At 40.9% G+C, this 17397-nt stretch overlaps 1 long non-coding RNA gene across 1 annotated transcript; it reads left to right on the forward strand.

Annotated features, from left to right (window-relative positions):
* The first annotated feature begins 1542 nt into the window (after positions 1-1542).
* LOC310879971 lies at positions 1543-8466 on the forward strand. Its single transcript, XR_014571288.1, has 3 exons — positions 1543-2237; positions 6879-7055; positions 7823-8466. It is a non-coding gene; the product is annotated as an uncharacterized lncRNA (long non-coding RNA).
* The last annotated feature ends 8931 nt before the right edge of the window (positions 8467-17397 follow it).

Here is a 17397-nt window from a genome sequence, read left to right on the forward strand (position 1 = left end):
GTGCTGAACCTCAGTAATTGGTAAAGGCCGCGTTTACAGGAAGCCAAGTGGGAAAGTTGCCTGACTTCCCAGGTTTTGCTGTGGCTGTGAGCTGATTACTGTGTGTGTAGCTACTGTTTTTATTTACACCATCTAAGCCTGGAATTATGCTACTAATCTTCAGGGAGTTACTGTACACATTCACCTTTTTAACATAGAACTGGAATTGTTCTGAAGTTCCAATAAACATGAAAAGGTAACTGATTTCTTTCCCACAGAGGGAAACACAAAACATCTGCAACACCAAATATGTTGCAGAAATGATTCAAGGTAAAAAGCAGATATTTTTATACCTCTCTTTATATCAATACTACTTTAAAACTCCAATGATGCTCAGCCAAATATACCTGAGAGAAAGTAAATATAAGTAATTATTAAACATATTTTCTCTGTCTGTCTGAGGTTTTAATTGACACACTCAGCCTATGACTTCTGTTTAGTATGATAATGGAAACCTGTACTAGTCAATGTGAGTGAGGCTGAGAAAGCTTCTTTCCTTGACAATACTTAAAGATGCATAAATAAAATTGTTAACTGACATTTAAAAGGAATCATCAAGAATTCCCAGCACAACTAGAGACCTGGAGAAGTATTGACCACAATTAAGGTAGGATGCCAGGGGAGTAGAAGCTGGAAGAGAGAACCTGTTTCTTAAGCTGGTAAGTTTTTTTTTTTCTTGTACAAACTCTGGAATGAATTTAAACAGTAATATTTAAACCAGGATAACCTTGGTGTGGAGATACTTCTTCTGGGAGGAGATTTAGGTTGAACTGAAAGTTACTGTATTGATCAACATCTCTGTGATGGCCAGGTCCACCAAACTTATTTTTAAAGGCATGTTTGTACCCAGTACAATTAGCAGAAATATTTGTTTAATTATTTGAAGAGGAGGAAAGTACCTATGGCACTTGCGCAAATACTGCTGGGTGCTTTATGAAACATTTAAAGTGAACAGAGCATCGATAACTGAGTTTTATGAACATTAACGTTGGATCTCTGTATTACAGGAGCCTTTGGCACTACTAATTTGACAGTAATCACATATGAATACAGTCATCTTCTTGTTACACGCGAAGTATTTCAGATTTATGCCAGTGTCAATATGGGCATTTCAGCTTGCAACCTTATTTCATATTCCCTTTGTCCACTGCTAGTTGGTGAAAGGTATGATGCTCATATTAACTGATCTAGTCACTTCGTCACCCTTAAGCACTGATCTGTCTATAACCTTTTTAATAATATTTAATGTCATTCTTGGAGGTTGTAACAGAAACCTGCATTTTGGCCTTATTTCAGTTTAGTAAAACTGCTAACACATTTTTATCTGTTGCTAATACTTTTTTGAAAGGGAAGACGAGCAAAAAAAATAATTCTCTTATCCGAGTTGTCTTAAGTATTTTACTTGCTGTTGAATATTTCAGTAAAAAGAGCTTCTTGTACTGGAATCAAAGACTATTTTGAAGATACTGGTCTCTTTTTAAGACGTAAAATGTATTAAAGCAGGACTTCATGATCCAAGCATTTATGGAGCAGATTCTGATCCCTTCTGATGAGTGAGAAGGGGAAGTTGCTACATTCCACTTTCTCCAGGCTTACCCTGGAGCAGTAAGCTACTGCAGGCTTGCAGGTCTCTTACTGGGATCAGAATCTTGCTCAGCACCAGAGTAAGAAGGCAGTGTGCAAGTGAAAGGCTCACAGGTAATTGCTCAGATCTGGGGCACACTTTTCATGGGTGCATAGCCTGTGAGAATTGCCTTAATTCATCTCTGTCTCTGCCATCCAAACCCTATTCAGAATTGCTGTGCTAACCTGAAATTGAGTTAACTTGACAGGCAGAGAGTAGCATTGTTATTGGCTGAATATCATTAATTTTGATGTGACATATTTCTTACTAATGGGAACATTTATATTATCTGTATTTGCAAAAAGCAGGAGAAAAAAAATCTACTACAACAGTATCAATATTTCAAGGGGAGGCAATGCAGTAGGGAACACTGTGGTTTCTGTAGCATTGCTTTTATTGATTGTTATAGGTATAAAAAAGAAAAGATTTTCACCTTTTTTCTCTGCTTTTTCATTCAGAGACTGCTAATGTATGTGAAGAAGAAAATTAACATAATGAGGAAAAAATATGAAAAAGCAACTGTAGCCCCATGAATAATCCTGAAACTATATATAAATGTACATATTTGGGCAAAGTGAGTACTATGTATTATAAAGACATCAACAGGAAAGTAGAGCTTAAAGCAGACTTAGGGACAGTAATAAAACCGACGAACGCTTACACAGGAGTGATTTGCATTTGTTGTGGGTTGGATGTGCAGGCCTGGCTTGCTCAGCTTCTTGTGCTGTGAAAAACTGAACTGGTGTGTGTGGAGTGACACTGGATGGCGTATGCCTGAATATAACAGAATTTGGCCCTACAACCGCAGCGAACACGTGGAACAAAGCAAGGTCTTTGCTTGCGGTGCCCCAGCAGGGCTGGGGTTAGGTGGTGCTGGAGGAGTGCTGCCCCACTGGTGTGCAGCGCCTGCAGCGCTGTCTGTGGGCTCCGTGGTTGGGCTCCTCTCTTGGTCGCCTCTCCCCAGGAAACCCGAGGGCATTCTGCACCAAAGGGCTTTTCTGTTAACTCTGGTAATGGATGTGCTCCATGGTCTTTACTCTTGTAAACGAGAGCAGGAGATGACCTGTGAAACCGATGAAGGTGCTGGCGAGTGGAAAGTGGGACCAGAATTAGAGCTGGGCTGGAAGGTTAAAAGGAGCAGCTGGTAAGAAGCGGTAAGCCATGCTCTCTGTCCTGTGAGACTGGCCTTCAGTATAAAAGAAAGGAAACTTCAATACTGAAAGAAAGTGAATCTACTGAAAAAGGGGAAAAAAAAATGGTGCTAGGTAATATTGCTACAAGTAACACCTTTGGTGCTCCCTGCAGCAGGTGGTGAGCCGGTGCTGGAAGCTGGAAAATGGCTTTCTACAGGGCTGGGTAACGTGTTGAGCATTGTGTGTCTGATATTCCGAGCTGGTGCGCCTGCTCCTAGATCATCTTTGGATTAGCTCTTCTTTAAATAAAATATTAAACTTTAAGCAAGGAGAGTAATGAAGTAAATAACATACAATGGAGGAGCAGGGATCCAAGTGTCATAGAGGTATGGCACAGTACAGCAGCTCTCTTTCCTCTGCGTCCCTCAAAGAAAAGTTGGGTTTTATTGAATGAAGGTTATGGAGAAGAAGATGGATTTATAGGTAGCATTAAACCTTAGAAGGAAAGGGGACTGAAATATCATTATTTATAAAACTCCTGGTATTTGTCTTCTGTATTGATAACAGGGTAAAAATTAACATCATACAGCCAGTCACATATGTGATACATTCTTTTTTCTGATTTTGCAAAGCATAAGAGGGGAATAATTCAGTCCTCCATGTGATGTTTCAGCATGTATTTTCACCTCAGGTTTTGAGATTTTCAATTACATTTTGCTAGTATGAGAGACATTTATTGCAACTTAACACCCCTCCATGCCCCCCACGCACCCTTTGTATCACCTTTTCACAAGGAGAAATGCTAAACTTGAACTTGCAATCTCCTAAGAATAGCGTGGAAGCTTTCCATGTGAGAGGAATGAAAAGTGTTTTCAGGGCTATGTGGAGTCTAAATAGTTGCCACAATGGTGATTGAGAGGAATGTTATTTTATGAAGGGAAAAACCCATTTCTCAGCAGAACTAAAATTAATCTGTGCCAGTAGAAAAAGACACAATGAAGTTCTCCATTGTAGTTTACTCCCAGAAAAAACGATTTTCTAGTAAAAATTTGTGGACGAAAAAGCTATAGACCTAAAGTCCTTTAGATGGCAGTCTCCACAGATGTCAAAAGAATCAAAATCTTCAAGCAGATCTAGAAAATCTGGGAAAACTTCACTCTCTGCCATAGGTCAGCCCGTAAGTGCTGCAGATCTTTGCCCCTGCTGTCTCTTTTCAAGTCTTTGCTTCAGCTTAGGATCTTTAAATGTTTTATCAGATTTCAGTCTACATATGATGTTGTGCATCTTTAAGTCTGTTTATAAGACAGTTAAAAGGCTGAAGTATATATTGATGACCTTAAGTAATTCAGCCACAATTTTATTTAAAATATCCAGGCACACGCTTCATCATTGTCCTGACATGAATACCTGATTATTTTTTATCCTTCAGCATAGCCTGCAGCCCTGTGGTTTACGAACATATTTACATATGAATAATAAAAGTTTTCCGTAATGTTCACCAAGAGGAAATATTGGGTGGGATCTCATGGAATACCAACTGAGTTGGACTTGATGATCAAGAGTTGGACTTGATGATCCTTAAGGGTCCCTTCCAACTCAGGATATTCTATGATTCTATGATTCTAACTGTGTAATTGCATTAGTGGGAGTGTGGTTTGGGGACCTATAGAGGAGAGAGATCGTGGCATGGTGCGAGCTTGGGGTCTGTGGTTTAAATTCATGCAAGTTAGGTACCAAGCTGCTCCCTTGTAGGCACCTACAACAAAAGCCCTCTGGTTCCCGGGGGTGAGGAGCTGCACTTTTCCTTGCTAACTCTGTGTTTCTAGAAGTTAATCTGTCTCAATGTTTGAAGCCTGACTTCAGGCACTTCAATTTTTTCTTTCATGCCCAAATCCAATATTTTAAGTCTGTGTCAAGAGCAGAGTCTTCTGGACTTGCCTCAAAAAAAAAAAAAAGTAGGCTTGGCAATGAGAGTGTGAATTGTAGCAAGATTTCAATTTTTCCTTTCCAAATGTTGTTCCTGTGATTCTCAGATATAATCCTTAACATTAGCCACGTTTGTTATTACTGGATGTGTATGTCTGAAGCTCTCTTCTGTGACACAGGGCGGGTTGATAAGGCTGAGCATGGTGTAGCTGGTGCTCAGCTGACTGATGCTTTGGGCTCCTCAGATCTACCCTTATGATGGATCGTGTGCATTAAAAGCCTATTTGTGACACCACTCTTGTCAAAGATTATCTTGTGTTGTAAAAGCCTTCTAAGGATTATGTGTGCTTTATTTTTCCAGTGACAGCTTACATAACTTTGCTTTCATTAAAAAATATGATTCTGTAAAGTGCTTGGGAATAATGTTTTTAAGAGACTGCAGTTTATTACTGAAAATTTCAAAGTGGAAATATTTAGCCAATTATTAAATTAAAGTTGATTATTAATCCCAGAGAGATAATTACCAAGGTTTGAGGCAATTTATCTTCTACTTGAAATAGATTTTCACTTCTATTCACAATAGGTCTAAGTTTTATTTGTCACTTAGATCCACGGCTGTTACTGCAAAGAATTGCATTGTCATGCAAAGTACAAAATGTTTCTTTGAAGTTGACCATAAATATATTGGCAACGTGTTAGCTGAATTCTTCATAAAAGCATGCTGTCTTTAAGGAGTAATCTGTCCCTTCTTGCATCATAGGCAAATTTCCTTTGAGTAAGTAGTACTATCACAGCAGCAAGGAAGAACACTGTATGTAGCAACTAAACTGAAATATAATTTTACTCCCAAAAAGCATAGGTTATATTGAACTTTATATATACATACAGTAGTGTAATAAAATGCTTATAGTGATACTTAAAAGCTATAATGGCAAAAGACAATATAAGTGATGTCAGCTCTTCGGCAGAGTTAATATTCTGTCTGCAAGTATGTTTTTTTTTTTTTTCAGCGTGTGTAGTGGTTGTGGGTATTTTAACCCTTAAGTCTAGAAAACGAGTGCCTCAGTAATGGGTGAATTAAACGTACATCAATGCATTAATCTAGATTTTGTCTGCTATACTGTGGTATGCTAAATACAAAGGATCTGTGAATGTTATGAATGTTTATGCTTAAACATGGTTACAAATCATCTGTGAAATAGCTTTTTTAGATATTTGAATCATAAATTCCAACTTAATTACTCTGGAAGTGAAAGTGATAGCAATGCACTTCAACACTAAATGGTACCGGGAGGGCTGGAGCCTGCGGATACCCAGCGGAGCGCAGCACCTGTGAGAATTTCTTGTCAGCTGCATGCTTTTTTGATGAGGACTGTTGAGGGAATCAAGGTTATTTTCACTTTAATACTTTTCTAGAGGATGAAAATATATCCATGTTTTCCTAAAAGATGAGGTGTTAAATGCATCCATTGCAGAGAGGATGAATGCTCCCTGCTTCCCTTCCTCCTCACGAAAGGATCAGCTTGACAGGAGAATGCTGCTGCTTGTGTTCAGTCACTTTTCATCTTGGAATTCAAAGAGCATTATTTATAATCTCCTTTTCAGAAATTCGTAAAAATGCTTAATTTTCTTTTCAGCTTAATTTTATTCAGTATACTTACAGAAATGGTCAGGATGCTCAATGTGGTCCCCAACACTGCCAACCCCCCAAAATACTTAAGCATAGAAACATTTCCTCCAGGAGCTGAAGCACATGCTCTTCATTAACTCATACTGAACAAACCCACAGGGCTTCCCTTCATTGATAGCCTTTATGAGAAATCGCTCTCTGTGTTTGGATGGCAGTGATATGAAGTACCAAGATGTACCAATTGTCTCCAATACTGATTGGAGAAAAAATGGGAAAGAAAAATTTAGCTAAAAGGTAGAATTTAGACGAATTCTGGCCTAAGTATATCTGCAAAGACTGCCATAGCACCTCGGCTCCAGCCCTTTCGTCACTTTGCTTGCATAAGATAAAAACCTCGATTGTAATATAAGCGTCACTGAAGAATTTCTGCTGTCATTAAATAAGCCTCAAGGAAGCTTTTTGCCTATGGCTAATGACCAGGTATGAATTTTTTCTTTTTTCTTTTTTTTTTTCCTTCCTCCTCCAGAAGCTGCAATCAAGAAAACAATCCAATTACATCTTTATTTGTGAATTACGCTTCAAACGTTGATTTCTTGTATGGCTGCTTCAGGAGTCCCTGAGCAAGCAGCAGGACAGCAGCCTGGTCCCTCCCGCAGCCTGGTGCGGACAGCACGCGCCGAGAAGCAGCATCTCGTCTCCTGCGGTAGGTGAGCCAAGGCATCGGCATCCCATTGGAGCCGAGGGGATAACCAACGGCCCCGCGGGCACCCTGGCTGCAGGAGGGTGTCCAGGAGGGCTGCAAATCCCAGCAGGACCAGCAAAGTCCAGATCTCACTCTGGTTTGGATGTCAGAGTCCCTGTGCCCCCGGACTGCCGGGGCAGAGAGCAGCATTTCTGCCTAAAGGGTCAAGAGGGAACTGGCTGTGGGGCCGGGCATAGGCGCACCTGGAAACTTGTGTTCTCCAAGAGTGATTCAATGCTGATTCCCTTTCACATGATCAACAGGCACGGCTCAGACAGGCAGCAGCTGAACCAAGCTGACTGCCCAGCCGGGCTCTGCTTTTAGAGCCGCGCTGCTTCTGCAGTCCGGGGCACCGACGGTGCTTAGCAGTCCCGGCGGTAGTGAGCAGGCATTAACTAATTAAACCTTCCCTCTTCTGTAGGAGGGAGGTAAATATTTATTGTCTCGTTTCAGAGTTAAGGCAACATGAGATAAGACAGCATAATGATAAATGATGAACAAGAACCGCTGCGGTGCCTGGCCAAGAGCGAGGCCAAGCACAGAACTGGCACAGCTCCTGCCAAGGCTGAGCAGTGCAGGATCAGGTCTTACTCTCCTAATTACATACTGTCTGATGTTTTAAGTCCTTTTTTCATCTGTCGCTAACAAGATTTGTGTAACATAGTAACTGTTATTTTGGTAAATTGCAGTTTTTTTTTTTTTAACTTTGCTGCTACTTTCTGTTTTAGAAAGAGTTCTTGGACCTTCACCAGATGTGATAAAGTTTGCACATGATGTGGTTTGAAGAAATCCTTACCGGAGTCATTCCGATCCCCGTAAGAGAGGCGCAGGTCTGGGTATAGCAGGAAGCTGTTTGTATTTTCTGTACAAACAGACACACCGCACCCGCTGGGGAGAAGCCGTGAGATTGCTTTGAGGGAGCCCTCAGCTTGCGGGCTTTTTCTCTCCAAAACAGCAATTGTATTACCATTAATAAACTCTCCTTGCAAATCTAGGCTGAAATAAGGCTAGAATTTCATTCATCAGTGCTTACTGCTTAAGGCAGTGCTGCCTTCTTATGGTCTCCCCACAGACACGTAGTGCTTTCCTGGGGATAGAATATTGAGCAGAAATTGCTTCCAATCTTCTGTAGGACCGAGGCGTGGGAATGGGTTTGTGCTTTGGCTGCTTTCATACTGCCAGCTTATGAAAAATAACAAAGCAAGCAGCCAAGTTGAGGAAACAAATAGGATATTATATAGTTTATTCATATGTGCTGCCTTCCATCCCATTTGTCACCATTTCATCCCACCTGCTGCTGAAAAAGATTCTGTGGCTGAGAGATGCCTTCAAGGCGTCGTTGGCACGCTCATGCTACAAGTGAATATCAATATCTGCGTTGAATAGCCTAAATGTATTTTAAACAAGACATTTCCAAATTATTGCGGTGTGGCTGTGTATGGGGCTCTGCAGAACACCAATTAAGAGTCTGTCAGCATTTGCAGCATGATCCATTGTGAAAATTTATTCCAAGTAGAAATTTGGCATGCAACAACCAAGACTAGGAATTCTCCCCTTCCATTTTTCTCTTCCTCTTTTGTCCTGGAAAACAATATCTGATGCTCTAACTGCTAAATTATTTAAGATTAAAAAATGTTCTATGTGAGTAAAGCAAAGAGATGGGTGTTTCAGAGCTGTACAATGGCTCTATGACTCTTTGACACAGCCCAGGGAGACAGTATGCAGAAGAGAATTTTGAGCATAGAAAGTTTCATATGAAGTAGATGCACAACATTTGGAGGAATAGAAGTATCTGCAGCTAGAGCAGAACACCAAAGGTGGTGTTCCTCCTACAGTTATCAGACCTTCATGCTTTTCATGTGGGAGAGATGCTATTTGGTGAAATGCAGTCTGAGTTTGATCATCAGGCTAGCCACAGGTGGTACTAACCCACACAGCAGCCATTTCATTGTGCTCTTCCCCTAATGGTGTTTGTTGCTGTGTTTTCTGTTGAGGTCTGCACTGTCTAGCTCCTGATCTATTGTAGGATGAAAATTGTTGTACAGAAACCTATTCCTAATTTAGCATACGTGAGCTCTCTAAAGTCACTGAGGGTTCAGTGCTCTTCAGTCCTGTGATAGCTGTGAAGGTGCCATATTTCTGGAAGTCTGGGAGAACTGAGTTGTATGGAGGCAGGCAGACCCTTCTTCAGGCTGCTGAATCTCTCTGGAAATACTAACGGCTGTGGCTAGAGTGAGAGGAGTTAATTTAACAGATGAGCCAACTCAGCTTAGGAAAAGCGAAGAAGTGCCAGAGAAGAAGCACAGCTTTATATGAGGTAAGGGAGGTGACTTTCTACTTGTTTTATATATGTATATACTTATTCTGATTTGGAATTACAGAGAAAATCATAATGGAGGAAAAAATTCTGAACAAGGTGAGCTGTATTTTTCTCAAAGCAGCCAAGGGGTCTATCAGAGAGTAAATTGTAGAATCACAGAATATCCTGAGCTGGAAGAGACCAAAAGGAGCATCAAGTCCAACTCCTTGACCAACTTTCTTTTGGATGATTAAAGGAACTATGATTTGGCACACAATCTGCCCTTTTCATTCTTTCTAATGCTGAGCATTGCAAGCTGGAAAGACTTTTCCGCCTTATGAGCTCTGCTTTGCCAGCTCCGTTAGCCACCTCTGTGGGCAATTTGCAAACTGCAGATCACTGGTTAGTGTAAGATGTTCCTCAAGTATTTGTCCAGGTTCTCATCGCTGGTAAGTACTGATAAAAACAGCTGCAAGCAATGAAAGGAGCCGGCAAAAAGTGCTGTGATGGGGTTGCTGGTATGCGAGGACTAGCGCAGCAGGGCTTTCCTGAGCTACTGGACGTCATTCAGAGGATGAGAATTTTGAGATTATAATTCCTGAAATCTAGTCATTGAACCACAAGGAAAAAGGAAATCCTGAAGAGCATTGGCCTGCAGCAAGGTAGGATACACATATTTAAAATAAGTACTTTACTGCAACAGCAGCAAAAAGGAAGGGTGCTAGGGTTGAAGAGAGGGAGTACAGGTGCAACTGTAGCTTGTAAAGTGGGATATTTTGATGGCCTACAATTCATCTGCAGCAAGTGTTTTATCTATTATAGTAGTGCTGTTAAGGTTATTATACACCTCAGAATTGAGTTTTGTTCTGAAATCTGCAGTGCAGAGTCTCTGATTTCATCCATATTCAAAATTAATTCACTTACATACTGACATTTCTGCTTTTAGTAGTGGCACATATTTTTGGGAATACTTCTGTAAAAGAGAAAGGAGTTTGTGTGAAATGAGAAACTTATGTTAAAAATACAATTCCCCTTGCTTTACACACCAAATTCTTGTTTTGTTTGCTAGCAATCATATGCATTGTAGTCAATAAATACCATAATCAGCAGAGGACTACAGTTCCTGATGTCTGGTTTCATCACTTCTCTTGTGGTAATTGACGTTCATTACCAAAATTATAATGGCTGTGGAGGACCCTCATGTTTGTTTTTTTGCAGGTATTTTTTTTACATATCTGCAATGCCTACTGCTTACAAAGAGCCTTTACACATGTAATCCTTTGGAGACTTGAGGTATGCAAAGGATGTAGCCACAGTTTGTGCTGGGATAATTTGGATTTCTGCTTTCTGTGATTTATGCTTGTTGACTTCAAATGCTTGCCCCACCAAAAAGCTGCATCATAAAGCTATTAATGTCAGGAGCTCTTCTTTTATATGGCTCTCAGATCACATAGAGGAATGCAGAACGCTGCAAAAGCAAAATGCTGAAAATAAATTGCTCTGCGTTCCCTGACGCACCCAAGGACTGTGAAGTGGACATTGCAGACATGTTGCTAGTGCCCACATACACACTGTTCTGGATGATCATTAATCTCGTCTCAAATTGGCTTTGAAAAGTTGTAAAATAATTCATTTGTGTTTTTCTTTCTGATGTTCCTCGTATCTCATCTCATCGTGTGAAGGTAATAGATCAGAACTCTCCCGATTGCAATGGCTGTAGACCCAGGTTAACCTTTATTCTCTGGAAGCCATTTCATGAGGATTTAAAAATGCATTTTAATAAAAGGGAGCTATTAATCTCCTGGCCATTTGTCTCTCAGATTTGTCATGCTAAAAGCTGGTATTTTACCATATGAACACTGTCTGCCCGGGGACAATTTGCATCCCACATTTCTGGGAGGACAAAGGTAGATGTCTCGTTTAAATAGGGGCAGACACTGTGAGGTGCAACTTAAAGCTGGTGTGCTTCAGGGATTGCACTAGTCTCAGGGACACAATTCTTTGAATAGCTCTTTTCTCTGCAGTTGTGCTGCTGAAAAACCAAAATTCCTTATAGCATGTCTTTTAGTCTTTTCTGTGTGGGGAAAATGTAAAACAGTAGGTGGTCACAGAGGAAATAAGGATTTTATGGAGAAAGTGATATGGGTTTTAATGCCATTCACGCTTATTATTTTTATGATTTAAATTTCAGATTGAATAAATGAAAATTGTGAAGGAAGGTATTTTTTCCATTTATTGTAGGGATATGTAGTTTCTCCCTTTAGGGTTGTGGTAAACATCTAGATGAATTTATTACACTTAACGATTTGAAAAGTATTTCCTGCGTCCAAAAGGGCAAAGGAAAAAAGAAAATGGAGACAAAGGCAATATAGCACTTAGTTATGCAAATGCTCATGCAGTGTATCTAAATGCTATCATTTGAGACCTATAGTTAGAAAAGGTGTTTATGGGTGTCCTTAATCCAATGCTACCTTCCACCTGTGACCTTGGCGAAGTCCACAATTTCACATCATTAAAAAACTGTTCTCATATATATATATATATGTGTGTGTGTGTGTGTGTGTATATTCATGCTTGATTTGTTTTCCTTTTCTTTCTTGCTTTATTATTTTTTCCCCTGAAGGAAAGTTTTTGTTCCTTCCAGTATTTGTTCAGGGCAATGTTAAATGTGCAATATGCAAGTGCAGAGGGTATAATTAGAAGTAATGGAAAGGAAGAGCAAATTGACTTCAGACTGCTCTCACTGTGAGGGCTATTAGGAAAGCAGCGAGTCTCTCCCGTTGTGCTTCTCTCTCTTGACTGAACACAGCACTAGAGGCAGAAGAGCTAAATCGTGTCCTTGTGCCTTGGAAGGCAGGGCCGAGGGGACAGCGTGGCAGAAAGATGGGCCAAATGCTCTCATAGATCTCTCATTTCAGCCTCTTGCAGGAGGCGGCTATTAGCCTCCCACAGTAAAAGCAGTCATCATCACTTCTTTCTGACAGCCCTGGTGGTGGTGTGGAGGTCCTACCAGGTGGTGTTAGTCTTGCTGGGTCCTGCAACCCATATGTCTATGGGGGGGCATACTAAATGGGAAAGTCGCTTAGCTCCAGCTGGGGAAAAGCACAGCGTAATTATATAGGATCAAATGCAAGGCATCACTGGAAATGACGGTATGAAAGCTGAGCGCCTGGCCTCTCATGACATGATGCTCATCACGGGTTGACTGTGTGCCTACTTTAATTTCTCACTGTTAGGAGGTTTGGCCTTTGTAGGGAAATACTCTCTAGGATCAAATGGAGGTTGCTGTCTAGAAGTGGCACAGACTTAACACAGCGCAGATGGGATGCTCTCAAAGGCACTGGTGTAGTGGAGGCTGGTGCTGGTGGGAGGAGGTGTCCTGCACCCTGAGCCAGCCTGAGGCTGGGGAAAGCTGTCATCTGAAACTCTAGGGTTTTAGTAACAATCAGTGACAGTAAAAAGAATAACAAGCCAGATCTGTAGAGGCCTGATGTGAGTGGTCTTTATTTCTTAAGTGTTCCCATTAAAGACGTGAAGTGTCTGCCATTTTTGTGCTGTTCCCAGTCACATTGCTTCTCAGGACACTGCCAGATAATTGGTTCTTGTAATTCTCTCAGACTGTCAGAGATCTCATTATTTGAGATCTCAAGTAGGGAATATTAAACCTATGCTTAGGTTAAACCATTCACTTAGGTGCCAAAATTAAGCATGTCCTTCAAGTGATTTCCTGAAAGGTTCTGTTGAAGCCCAGTGTTGCAAAGCAAATCCTATGTTATGCACAAAATAAAATAAAAAAAAAAAAAGGAAAAAGAAAAAGACCAAGTGTAGTTGCTATGGTCTGATGGAGGCAGCAAAAGACATAATACATACGGGAAAGTCTGAGCATCCCTGAACACAGGTTTGCAAGAAATTTCCATCCTTATCATCCATGAGTGCTCATAACGGTTAAACTCTGGCAGAAAATGCTGAAGGAAAAGGAAGAAGATGTATTGTTTCTGTGACGTATAGCCCGTGGCCAAAGGAAGAGAGACATTTCTATACTTATAACTTGTTTATTTATTTATTGCTATTAATCAACTGTAATTTCATTGCAAAGTAATAACCGTGAAGAAGTGCAAGTTGCTGCCTGCACAGAGGAAGCGGTGCAGTAGGAGGCATACGTACGTCCATGCTGTATGGAGGTACAGATCTATGCAATATGCTTTTGTGACTTGAATTTGTTTGGAAGCCAGAAGCTTATCCTGTTCCTGGGTATCTTGCGGGCAGGTCAGCCAGTGTTTCCAGAGATTTGCCTGGCTCATTAGCTGATTTTTCCGAGTCAAACCGTGTACAGAAGATCTCCTGCCCATGAGAATCGGGTTGTGGCAGGGCAGTGAGCGTGAGCCAGCCCCGGCCCAGGCTGCCAGAGCGAGATGCTGCCTGCAGGAGACCGCAGGGATGCGGTTGGACGTAACTCAGGTCCCCGCTTGTCCTCCCCCCCAGCTCCTTCAGGGCTTTGCGAGGTTTGTGGAGACTTATCCCACTTTGGTTTGGGGAGGGGAGAGGATCCAGATGCAGCCCATGCTGCGGGCTTGCTCACAGGAAATTGCACATATTTACAAGCTTGGTAATGATGAGGCCACAGTAATGATAGTTTGTAAGTTATCATTGCTCAGCGTATGAATTAACGACCCTTTGGTGGAGCAATTCACACTTCTAGAATTTTTCTTCCTGCCTTCTTTGCTTCATTTTGCACCATGTTCTTTGGAGCCATGTTAGAATGAGCCTGAAAAAGAGTACTTCGAGTTGGAACCCAGCACCATACAGAAATGTGTTAGTTATAAGCCCTGATTACATAATAGCATTCATTTTAAATTATATTATTATTATTATTTTAATTTTTTTTTCAAGGAAATATTTGGTGTTTTACTTGATCAAGTATAGAACATGATGCCCTTTCCTCTGAGAAACTTGTAATTTTAAAAGGGCAATTTCCTGCTCCAAGGACAGTGGTTCTTTTGCCTCACAACTTTGCTTGGCCACATGGACGCATCTCATGCCTCTCCCTGAGAGTGTCCACCATGTACCTGTTCCACCCCTAGTGCGTGAAGCATCACTGGTGTCCGTGTTACCCTGCCCTCTTATTCACTCCCTGACCAAAGACCAGGCTCAGTGGTGTGCTGGAAGACTGAAGAATAGCAATGATGCAATATCATGGTCTCAGGAATGCACAAAACTCTTTCCAAACAGTCCAGGGAAAAAAATCCTTTTTAATTTGTAGGAGGCTATGTCGGAGGCTCTGATGGACATTCAGGACATTTGGAGTGCCACAGCTCATGGCTCCATCAGCGAGGTGACTGACGCCAGCTGACCCCAGGGTCCTGCGGATGATGGCACTGCACATCCATGCGATAGGATATTCCAGCTCACCTTCTGCTCTCTTTGGCACCACCAAGCCATGCTCTGTTTTGCAGCTTGGACATGTCCATAGGTATTGAAATGTTTGTGAAATTGGATGAAACTTTCTCTCCCCAATACCTAAACCATTTTGAAAAGGGAGATTTAAGTATGAAAAGGGAGATTTAAGTATTGTAGCGGTTCTTATTTTTTTTCTGTATAGTCTTCATATTAGCAGCATTTCATTTAGAATTCAAAAGGCAAACTCCGCTTTTTTAGCAGTGTAGCACTTGCAAGCACAGCTGTAAATTCATTTTGACCCAGTGTATGAGTTTCAAAACTGTTAGACCCCTCTATTTAAAATATGCTGACTGATTTTCACAGATCACTGGGAAGCTTCTGCTCTGATGCTGTGTCAAAGCATATTTTAGAGGAACAAATCAAAAAATCCTCAGCAGTGCGCTGCATGAAATAATAATTTGAAGGGCTAAAGCCTTATACCATGATGCTCTATAATCCTGTCTCAATGCATTGCTGTGAGTAAAGACTCCTCTAAAAGCATGTCACTGTTCTAGTTTATAACACTTTATAATTACAAAAGTGTAATCAATAAAATGTCTTAAGTGGTTCCTGAGTAGAGAAAATGATTAATGCACAATGTCTAATACACAGATACATTTAAAGCAATTTCCATAGTGAAGAGTTGTAACGTTTTCATGAAGTTAAATTCTAATACGCTACTGACAAGTAACTTTCTTATTTTACTTGCTGGCTTCCAGGTAGCCACTTGGGAATTTCCATATTATGGCAAAAACGCTTGTGATATATATATATATATATATATATACACACAGATTTATGTAAAGGCTATTCCTCTGCCCTGCACTATGGTATGGGAAGGGACTGTATATAGACCTGTAGATGCTGAGTAGGGAAGATTATTCCTGCCCTTACTAGAGCATGTGTTCTCACCGTGTACTTTGGAACTGTAAAATAAGAATGGCTTCATTAGGAGCTGTTTATGACAAAGCTGCAAATTGCAGGTGTTTTTATTTCGGTCTCACTGAGGCCCTGCTTGTGAATCTGGTTTCCACTGTGCACAACTGCTTCTGACACCACACCAGGTCCTTGGCAGACACAAATGGCACAATGCATATGTAAAACAAATGATATGTAATATTGTTAATAGCTGCTCTAGGAATCCTAATTTAATATTACGGTAAAATTAAAATGATATACTTCTAAGAGAAAGGTTTTCTTTAACTAGAAATAGACCTTACTTTACGCTGCTCTCCTCATTCTTTACTCATAACTCCTGCAAAATGCTTATTGATTTTAGTGGGAGTCTTGCTGAAATACAGGCTGAGTAGGGAATGCTGTGGGAAGCCCTTTGCTCTCTTCGTGATGGAGGTTAGTCATAACACAAAGCACCTGAAGCTGTTGTGACTCATCCCATCCTGAAAAAAGAATGACGGGGGCAGTACTTTTCCACCACATGTTACTGTGCTGAAGGAAAAACATTGTAAGGATTTCAATAAATAGTCTGAGACACCAGAAAGGATGTTTAATTTCAGATTATGACTCTTCCTTATTCAAGCATGAAAAAGGAGCACAGTTTGTTGTCTTTCTTTAGGTTTGTGATTTGTGTGCACTAAAATTGTGAGTAGTAGCTCCAGTAAAACATAGGAATATTCCTCAGCTAGCAGCATGCACGTCTTCTAGGGAAGTCATTATTTTTAGGTGGTCTCATTATCCCTGACAATAATATTGCAATTAGCAACCATTCATAAAAATTGCACATTATTTGTATGATATGGTTTTTCTGTATTGGCAGAAATAAGCTTTTAGAACAGCCGCTTGTTATTGGCGTGTCGCTGTACAGTACTGTTAAGTAAAATTTGCTCAGGGACTCATTAGCAGGTAATAGGTTGTCAACCCATGTCTCCAACAGACATAGCACGCTATTTGCCCTTCAACATATGTAAAATTAGAAAGTACATTTGCAGGAGGCTTTGTGTGGCCTTTAAAGGCTGCTAATCAACCTCTCCGAAGCTGGTCTGCTCGCTCAGGTCATCGCCAGTTACAAGGGAAAGGGTTCCTGGAGCTGGCTCAGACCTTGGGGTTCCAAAGAACAGCCCAGGACATCCAGGCCTTGACTTCTTGTAATGCTAGTACTTGTGAATCTGCTTTTTCACATCTCACGTAAGGTTCGTACAGTGTTGTGCGTGAATTTAACACATTTTGAGTGTCCGACTGTTTTCTTCAGTCAGTAGCTGGAGTTTCCAGCAATGTTGCCCTTTGTCAATGCCCTCGTCATATGGATATGAATAAGCTTTTGCCTACAAGGCCAACGTTTAGGTACAGGGCTTCTTGTCTGTGCCTTTGAGCCTTTGTCCTTGTCCTTGTGTGCTTGCTGCTTCTCCTAATCCCTACCTCTGAAATCGCTGCCACGCCACAAGGTCTGGGAATTTCTGAATAAATAAGCTCAGCAAGTGGAAACAGGCTGTTTGTAAGGCTGCATGACGTTTCCTTGTTTATTTAACTTCTGCAGGACATTAAATAAATCTGCTGTCTGCTGTCAGAAAGATGTTGCGTGTCTGCACGATGTAGAAGTGTGAGTCTAGCCTT

This window comes from Anser anser (assembly GCF_964211835.1).
Source record: "Anser anser genome assembly, chromosome: 12".
Lineage (NCBI taxonomy): Eukaryota > Metazoa > Chordata > Aves > Anseriformes > Anatidae > Anser > Anser anser.